Genomic DNA, 10,170 nt, shown 5'->3' with positions numbered 1-10,170 from the left:
GTTCCTGACAAAGTGCACACATCCTCTCTGGCAGAATTCAAAGTTCTTCATCTCCTTACCTTTTAAGAAGAATGAAGATGTCAATCCAACAAAAGCCAGTCACCCTGGAATGCCCCCTGAACATTTGACGCTTGCAGTCCAAGAATTAACCCAACTACAAGCTCAAGGATTACTTGAAGCTACTGTGTCTCCATGGGCATGTCAGGCGTTCTATGTGAACAAACGAACAGAACAGATCCGTGGAAAGATGAGAATGGTTATTAATTATCGGCCTCTGAACTTTTTCCTAGCTGATGATAAATTTTCATTACCAACCCGTCCTGCTCTGTTACTCCAGTTAGCCTCAGCAACTGTCTTCTCCAAGTTCGATCTAAAAGCAGGTTTTTGGCAACTTGGTATTATTCCTGAAGATAGACCAAAGACAGCTTTCTGCGTCCCTGGTCATCATTTACAGTGGACAGTTATGCCTTTTGGTTTGAAGACGGCTCCATCAATATTTCAGCGTGCCATGATGCAGATCTTTGCTCCCATTCAAAATCAAGCCCTGATTTATATTGATGATATTCTTCTGTTTTCATCTACACAGGATGAACATTTAAGCCTTCTCCAACAATTCCATCAGATTGTTTAAGACTATGGAATCATGCTCTCCCCAAAGAAAATGCAGATTGGTGTCACTACCATTGATTTTCTTGGCGTCACTATTACCAAAGGAACATATGAACTTCAGCCGCATATTGCTACTTCTCTACAGCAATTCCCTAATGGTCCCCTGACCAAACATCAAGTCCAGCAGTTCCTTGGTATAGTCAACTATATGACTGAGTTTCTTCCTCAACAAATCAGACACACGTCTGTTCTCCATCAACTCTTGAGAAAGAATGCTCCTCCCTGGTCATCTGAACATTCTGCAGCTATTCATGCTTTGAAGCAGCTAACTACAAGACTTCCTTGTTTACAGATTCCTTCTGATGGGCGTAGGATTCTCCAAACAGATGCCAGTGATACTCACTGGGGTGCCGTTCTCTTAGAAGAAAATCCTGATTCTACAAGAACAGTTTGTGGCTACAAGAGTGGCTCCTTCAAAACCTCTGAAGCCCATTATCACTCCACATTCAAGGAAATTCTTGCAGTTCGCCGTGGCATTGAAAAGTTCCAGTTTCACCTTATTGGACACAGGTTCCTCATTGAACTGGACATGTCAAGCTTTCCTCGAATGCTTGAGTTCCGACAGAAACAGCTCCCTAATGATCAACTGCTCCGATGGGCTCAATGGTTCTCAAAGTGGTCCTTTGATATCAAACACATCAAAGGAAAAGAAAATGTCTTGGCAGACTTCCTTTCCCGACCTACCTCTACCTTTTCAGTCATCCCACTCTTATACCCCTTAACTCCAGGAGCTTCTTCTTCCTCTTCAGCCACACCACTTCCCAGTCCAAGTCATACCCTGTGCTGTAATATCCCTCCTCATCTTCCTCCTGAACTACTTCACACCTTAACATACAAAGCCATCCTTACCTACAGCAAGCTCACAGCAATCCAGCTTCTCAGAATAGCCCTTCGACAAGAAGGTCTCTTTCTTGCTGGTTCTTCATGTCACCCAGACTTCCCCTACCTCACAGTTTTCACCTTCAATTCCTCATATGACCTACAGGAATTACCCCTCATATATAAATGCATTTTCTGGCATTTATGTACCGCCTACTCCATAGCCATCAGTTTTCCCCTTCAGTCCATTCAGCTGATGTGTTTTCAATGGTGTAGTCCAGTCCAACCCCATAGACCTAACCTTCCAATTTTCCAGTTTCTACAGCTCTTTGCTCCCATGGAAACTTGGTTGGATCTCTTCACCTCTCTTCTCCCACCAGATGATTCCCCTGATATACCTATGCACCATACCATTATCCTTTTCCATCGACCTCCAGCAGTGCTCCAAGTCACTGATCCTCCTCATACCCTTCACCCCTGCCATTTCATGAACTACACAACAGACTACCATGTATATGGAACAAAGCCCTATACGTTGTTCATCAATCGCCGGCAGCATCGATCAGAATGGCGACAGTTTCTTCAGACCATGTGTCACGTCAATAACACTCAGCCCCATCAAGTTCCAGCCCCTCTTCTCCAGACCGTTGATTCTGCTTGGGAACTTCACCAGAACGGTCGTCTTCCTTGTCCTCGTCTCATCCCTCTCATGGATGCCTATGACGATTGGCTCATTGACAAGGCAGCATTCTATCCGTACAGCAGCTCTTCAGACCCCGATACTGATTGAGTATGTATTGAGTATTGAGTATGTATGTTGGTATTAAGTATGTATGTTTGTGTATTGAGTATGTATGTTTGTATTGAGTTTGTAAGTATGTATTAAGTTGAGTATGTATGCCGACACTCCCGACATACGGCCCCACAAGCATGTGACTTCACATGGCTTGGGTCACACATGTCTTCCCTTATCCTTTGTATCCCTTGGCTATTTAAAGCCCCTCAGTTAATGGATTTGGGCAGAGACCGTTTGACGTATACCAGTGAGAGATAAATGGTATCAGTGCGGGGCGCTGTTGCAGGTAACTGTAGCAGTTGCACGAAGGGATTCACCAGAGGCCGTGTGCGGGGCACTGCAGCAAGTGCGTGAGTTTAGTCCCACATCGGGGAGACTAAGTCACCACCGCGATCATATAAGTCCCGGGGCGCCTGTGGCTTACAACCATGGTTTTGAGTACACGAGAAGGGCTAAACCCCGGGCTTGTCACTGTTCGTCAAATCTGGTATCAGAGCCGGGCGGTGGGTGAATGTTAGTTCCGATGCTCTGGTTTCGTCAAAGGCCGTGTGCGGGGCGCTGTTGCAGGTAACTGTAGCAGTTGCACGAAGGGATTCACCAGAGGCCGTCAATAAATATTCAAACTCTGAGTATTGAGTTGTAAAATCTGTAGCGTTGGTGTTAGAGATACAATATTGAAAAGTTTGTCACGGGGTTACCTATATAATTTATATTATATACTCAACTCTATATAATTTATATTATATACTCACGCATTATATATTATATTTTAATAGCTGATGATAAATTACCATACTATAACACCATTATAATATAATATATAATTCCCTTTCCCCTATATATTATTATATATTATATTATGTTCTGTAATTAATGGAAATTATATTTATCCATATCGTCAAACTATAACACCAACGATATGGAAATTATATAGTTTGACGATATGGATAAAATAATATAATAATTTATATTATAGTAAACTCTATAATGGTAATGGAAATTTATCATCAGCTAGGAAAAAGTTCAGAGGCCGATAATTAATAACCATTCTCATCTTTCCACGGATCTGTTCTGTTCGTTTGTTCACATAGAACGCCTGACATGCCCATGGAGACACAGTAGCTTCAAGTAATCCTTGAGCTTGTAGTTGGGTTAATTCTTGGACTGCAAGCGTCAAATGTTCAGGGGGCATTCCAGGGTGACTGGCTTTTGTTGGATTGACATCTTCATTCTTCTTAAAAGGTAAGGAGATGAAGAACTTTGAATTCTGCCAGAGAGGATGTGTGCACTTTGTCAGGAACTCAGTATGAGAATCTGCACAAGAGGTTTGCAGAAGTTTTTCTTTAAATTCATCAAATAAAGATGGACCTGTTCCTGCAAGAAATATATTAGAAAAAGGGGACCAGGGGAGAAGTTGTTGTTTATACACAAGACCTTGGGGAGTCCATTTAAGGGGAAGATGACTTAGGACATCAAAACCTATAATAAGGTCTTTACCAGGACACTGGGAGCCTAACATAACATGGGAGAAGGAAAGGGTTGGAAGAAGTTGGATTTTAATGGGTTTTCTAGTAACTAAGGTGATATAGAAGGTTTCACCATTAGCTGCTAAAAAAGGAAGAGGAGGGACTTGAGGTTTCCAGAAATGGTTGGGAAGGACTTTTGGGGACAAAATGGTCGTTGCAGCGCCTGTATCTAAAAAAGCTATTAGATGAACAGGTTTAGCATATGGTTCAGGAATAAGGGTTACTGCCGCATGGGGTAAGGAAATAGACTGACATGGCAGAGGTGTTGGGTCTTTGTTTTGGGAAAGGAAAGGGATAACCTGGTAGAGGGGATCTGATTCCTCGGACTCGGAATAGGAGGACTCTGGGTCGGAGTCAGTAAGGTGTTGGGGATCAACCTCATCTGGGTAGTCAATGGCAAATAGGGAGAGGTCAGTAGGCTCTGCATCTAAGGAATACAGAGATTCAAGGTCAGCATCTTGTAGATCATCATGATGGAGGGAGGCAAGCATATGTAGCACCTTGTCTTTCTTACTTCTGTTAGGACAATTTTTTGCAAAATGTCCATCTTTTCCACAGATGAAGCAAGAAGTATTCTTGGATTTCCCACGAAATTGTTTTTTCCGAAGGAATTTCCACTGCGGTTGAAACCGTTTAAACCGAGAAGGCTTAAAAGGAAACCGTTTCTTGTGCTTTCTAGAGGAATGAAAGAACCGCTTGTGATGTAACTGCTTCTTTGTCGGACAATCACAGTTGTGATCAGAACCTTTACATTTAATCTTCATCCAGGAAGTGTCACAGGCAGAGGACACTTTGTCAGACTTGGATTGTAATTCTTTCCAGATTTTCTTGACATTGCAAAGTTTGTCAAGAGCTGTGAGAGCAAAACTGTATAAGGAGCCGATGCTACAAGAAGCTAGAGCAATGTTCTGGTTGCGGAGAAACTGCAGTGTATCAGCACCAAGAGGATCTGGAAGGGAATTCAGGAAGATCTGCTTGAGGTTCTCATCATCAAGGCCACCAATCTTATGAAATCTGTCTGTCATGCGCACATAGTGTTTGTCAAGATCTGGACGAGCCAGAGAACAACACTTGAGCTGTAAAAACTCTTCACGAGCTTTTGTAATATCATTGGAGACAGGACCAAGGAATTCTTGATATAAGACTGTAACGAACTGGCCTTCAGGTAGTTGTACAAGTTGTAATTGTCGATAACCTCCAAGAGCTAAATACCATTCCCTGAGTTTTCCTTGAAGTCGTGCAACAAACTTAGTCAGAACACTAACTGATGTAGCACCTTCTTGTAAAAGTTCAGCATTAATCCAGGCATGGAAATCAGCAAACTTTGATGCCCATTTAGAGACAGGGACATCATCCAAGGTAAAGAACTGTTTAGGGTCTTGGTTAGAGAATGGGGCATATGTTGGAGGGGGTTGTGGTGCAGGTTCAGGATTATGGACCATAGGGTCATCCTGATCACCATCCATCTCATCAACAGTAGGAGGTGCAGGATATGGAGCAGGGGGATCTTGGCCTGTGTTCATGAAGGAAGGGACAGGTGTGGGATCATGGAGAGCTAAAGTGGTGAGAAGATCTGTGAGGACATCATCACCAGAAGGGGTTATGGCACCGATAGGAGGATATTTGGGTTTGGTTCGAGGTGGAGAAGGTGAAGGTGATGGATAGGTAGAAATAGGTGGTGTGGGTGCAGGATAGGAAACAGCCATAGGATATGGTTGGAACTGGGGAGGAGCAGGTTTGTCCAAGGTTGGGTTTAGGATAGGGTGTTTTTGTTTCTGTTGCTGTTGCCTGGGGTTCAGATTCCGTTGCTGACGTTGTAATGCCTTTAATTCTTCAAGGGGAAAGGATCTCTGAGAAGCAACTACCGGAGGAGCCGGTATAGTGTATACGGCAAAAGGATCTTGAGGAGCCATACTGGGAACTGTCAAGGGAAGAGGCTGCTGTCGACTGGATGTTGCCGCCTGAGGTGGAGCTTGTTGAAGACTGTGAAGCTGTGCTTCAAGAAACCTCAGATGTTTCTCTTTTTGGCCTATAAGGGCAAAGGCCTGAGCTGTATCAGCAGTCGAGGAAGCAATACCAGCAAGTTCCATATGGACTTGATCCATCTCAGTTTTCAGGGATTGAATCAACTGAGTATGCCGGCCAACAGTACTATGAGTGTGCTGGGTCGTAGCAAGAATACGTTCCAAGTACTGGTTTTGAACTATGGCATTTTCATTTTGCCAATTAAGAGCTGCTTCAGCGGGGGAGATCTCTTTTGGTTGTCCAGAAGGGAGAATAGGTGGTTTGACTTTCCAAACATGACGGATACCATGAGAATCAGGACCATAATCAGTAGGACAAGGAAAATTCTTCACGGGGGAGGAAGAAGAAGAAGAATTTTCCTATAATGGTCCAACGTACTTAACAAAGGTTTGATACCAGAGGTCGGAAAAGCATTAAGAAAATCTACTTAACATCGTGTAATGTTAGAGTTTGATATATTCTAGATATCCGTTCGTGAATCAAGCTCTAACGGACATATTCTAGATATACCGGTCGACCGCCATTGGTAGCCGATCGACCGCTAAGAGCCGTTGTAGGCAATAAAATAGCCGTTGGAGTACTTCCAGACAGGCACCGGTCGACTGGAACTTTCAGCCGGTCGACCGCCTATGGTCTCGGACAGATCCGGTCGATCGGGGCTTCCAGACGGTCGACCGCCTATGGTCTCGGATGGTTCCGGTCGACCGGCTGGACAAGTTCTGTCATACTGACCAGTCACCAGTGTTTTGACTATAACTTTTTGGTCCAACCTTGGATTGATTTGAGATCAGTTGTGTTGGAATCACAACTCAATTTCCTACAACTTCTATGAAGGTTTCATCTCCTGATACTAACTTTAAGATTCCCTAAATACCCTTGAGTTAGGTTACTGTGTGTTCCATACCACTTAGAAATTTTCCATACCTACTCAAGCATGCTCTATGGTCATTCTAATATGATGCAATGCACATGCATGAGGTGAGTGCATATAAATATGTGGAAATTACAAATTACATAACTAATCTATCCTAGTGGTCTTCTTCTTCACTTGAATCTTCCATTCTTTAGCCCTTCATCTTCTTTCTTTCTTGTTTGTTGTTTCATGTCTTTAAGCTTAGCTTCATGTCTTGATTCGACCTTCGATCTTCGATCTTCTAAGGGTTTCTTCAAGCTAATCACACTTTAACAATCAAGTTAAAGATGTATGTTTGTTTGTTAACACCAAAACATGGCAAGGAGTGTGGACATGTTTCCCAACAGCTACACACTTCATCAAGGGATGGAAGTGGAGACTGATCCAATATTTATATCCAGATCAGCTCATACTCGAGATTCAACCCACCAAGCAAAATAAGAACCCGCTCCTTCTCAAGTGTCCAGTAAACCTTAGCTTTATCCTCCGAATTGGATAGTTGGAGATCTTTATAGTGATCATACTCCTCCCAGAGACTAGTGACAGTGTTATAATACTCAGAAATAGTTTTATCCCCTTGCTTCATGCCAATAACCTTCTGAAGTAATTGATAAACCTTGGCCGAATCACCCACACGGTCAAAGGTTTTAGTGACACTGTCCCAAATATCCTTGGCAGTTTCTTTCCTCATAAACTTTCTTCCAAGCTCAGGTTTCATGGAAAAAATCAGCCATGTCATAAAAGTGGAGTTTTCAGTCTCCCACTTTAGATATGTTAAGTCATCTGGTTGAGAAGCCTTAATGGTACCAATAACATACCCTAGCTTTCCCCTACTCTACAAGGAAAGCTTCACAGATGAGCCCAATCCAAATAATTGGTATTGTCCAACTTCACAATAGAGATTTGAGTATGGGGGTTATTAAAAAACATAGGAGTAGGAGAAGCACTACTTGATGCACTAGCTGAAATATCACCAAAGAGGGCTCCAAGTCCACTATCTTCAGACATTTTGTCTATAAAGAATCACAAACACAATGGGGAGTACACACTCTACCTAAATTTTTCTTGAACCAAATAAAAAACAATTCCAGCAGCCAAACCAAGCAAACACTTCAAAAAAAAAGATTCACACCATCGACCTTCTTCAAGGGGTAGGGTCATAACATCCACATAGGAGCACAATATCCCTAAAAAACATCATATCTCACAACCACATAGCAGTCAAATTCATCACAGCCACATTTCAGAATAAAAAAAGGACCAAAAATAGGGCAAGCGGTACCCTATGAGCAGCAGAAATTTGAGTTGTATAGCCTCAACTCAAGGAGGCTTGCAGCGAGACTCATAGGGGTTAGAATACATCCTAAGGCGATCCAAATGGGCCTGGTTTTAGATCCAAAGCTGACCAGATGAGAGAGAAAGAGAAAAAATGGTCCAGGGCTGGCAGTGAGCTTACCTAGGCCTGGTTTTGCTTTCTACAGCCTTCAAATGTCTCTTTCTTCAAAGGAAAAACTCCCTTGGTGTCCCCATAGTCTCCTTGCATGCCTCTTTCAAATTTTCTTCAAGCTTCTCACATATAAGTCTCTTTCCTTGGAACCCCTTTGTAACCTAGGGTTCCAAAGAGAAGAGAAGAAGTGAGGAGACTAGTAGCTCAACTCTCAAACCAACCTTATGTGCTCTGATACCAAGTTAGAATATGTAGATGAGGAAGAATGAGAGGAGGAGGAGGAGATGGCATGTGTGAATAGTGTGTTGTGAGTAAAGTCTCACTAACACCAATATATCATTTACTAATATATTTACGAGATATTACACATACCTCCCTAAGGAGGGAAATTACACATACCTCCCTAATGAGGAAAAAGAAAATAAAACATAATGTCAAATTACTAAACTACCCTTAGAGTAACATAACAACTTTCTCTATTCTCTAACAAAACAAAGTGTTGCAGAAGAAACTAAGACTTAAAGAAATTCCTTGAATTTCTCCCTCTCTACCACACATTTCAATTTCTTGATTTTCTCCTTTGAATTTAGATTTCCAATAGAATATTTCTTTCCCCATATACTTTATCACTACTCAAAATCCCTAAGGCTGTGATCATACCAAAATAGCAACACTGAAGCAACCGGGCAGGAAGAGTGAAGCTTGTTTTGATGCTATTTGGATATAAGCATTTGTTTTTAATGGTTTACTTGAAATGGCCAAATGATCTCAATCTTACAGTCCAAATATTGGGTGTATTATGCATGAAATAACTACACATTTAAGGCTTGGGGACCTTGATATGTTTTTTGAAAGTTTATTTCTATTTTTTAGAAAGTTTCTTTTATGAGTTTCTTCCTTCTTTGCATAAGAGTCTTATAGAGATGTAAATACATTTTAACCCCTACAGTTTTAGTGGTTTCGATGATTAAATTTTGGTGTTTTCTGCATGAGGTGTGCTCTAAATCCCTGGACTATCCTAAATCAAAGATTTGCTAAAGTTGATAAGGTAGCAACTGAGTTTATGGGGCCACAATGTCACTAGCACCTTTCTGGTCCTACCCATACCTCCTTCATAAACCCATAGCCGGTATTCTGAATCATTATGAATCAATGGTCCTACCCTAAAAAGCTGACAATACCATACAATAATCAAAAGGTACAATGGCCCGAGCGACCAGACTACATAAATGTAGCCACTAGAGCCGTTCTAAAAGGGGAGAAATTAGCACTACTTAGCGAATTAGCTTCTTTTAGAATCAATTTCGAACTATCTATTAGAGGTTGTAACAATCCAAACGATCTCACTACATCAGGACCCTTTTAACATTGCATAAAAGCCATTACTTTACATTCAGCTAGCAATAAAAAGGCTACTCCTAGTAGAAGTGGTAGAATTTGACAATGGTTACATTGAACCCTCGAATATGTTCAAAGATCTTGAAATGATCTTCCAATTCCGGGGAGAATTCACAAAACTCTGTTTTCATCAAGAATTGAATGGAGTTTTCCCATAGTTCGACAAGAGAATCTAACTGAGACATTACTGTCGAGATTCGGACCGTCTCACTTCGAGTTCCTTCTTTATTAGTCAAATCTGATGATACGCCTCAGCTTCAGCTGCCTGCTAGGTGATCAAAATCGCTCAAGTCGGAGGTATAGGTACATAGACATGAAAGTAGACCGACGTGGTAGGTAGCATCATGGGAGTCCACGCGTAGGCATAATAGAAATAGATGGGAGTAGGAGCAGAGTTCATTGAAGTTTGAAAGCCAGAGCCTATTCTATTTCAGTAGAGCAATTCCAGAGCGAATATCCCTTCCTTATCAAGTTGTTGCAATATCCACAAGGATAGGAGATCAGACAAATAAAAACTTGTAAAAGCCTCCATTGAAGGATTTGACAAAAAATAATGTGTTTCATAGAATTAGCCTAC

The sequence above is a fragment of the Macadamia integrifolia genome, chromosome 13 (assembly GCF_013358625.1).
Source record: "Macadamia integrifolia cultivar HAES 741 chromosome 13, SCU_Mint_v3, whole genome shotgun sequence".
NCBI lineage: Eukaryota > Viridiplantae > Streptophyta > Magnoliopsida > Proteales > Proteaceae > Macadamia > Macadamia integrifolia.
The sequence above is the reverse complement of the archived record's forward strand: the minus strand, read 5'-3'. Positions refer to the sequence as shown.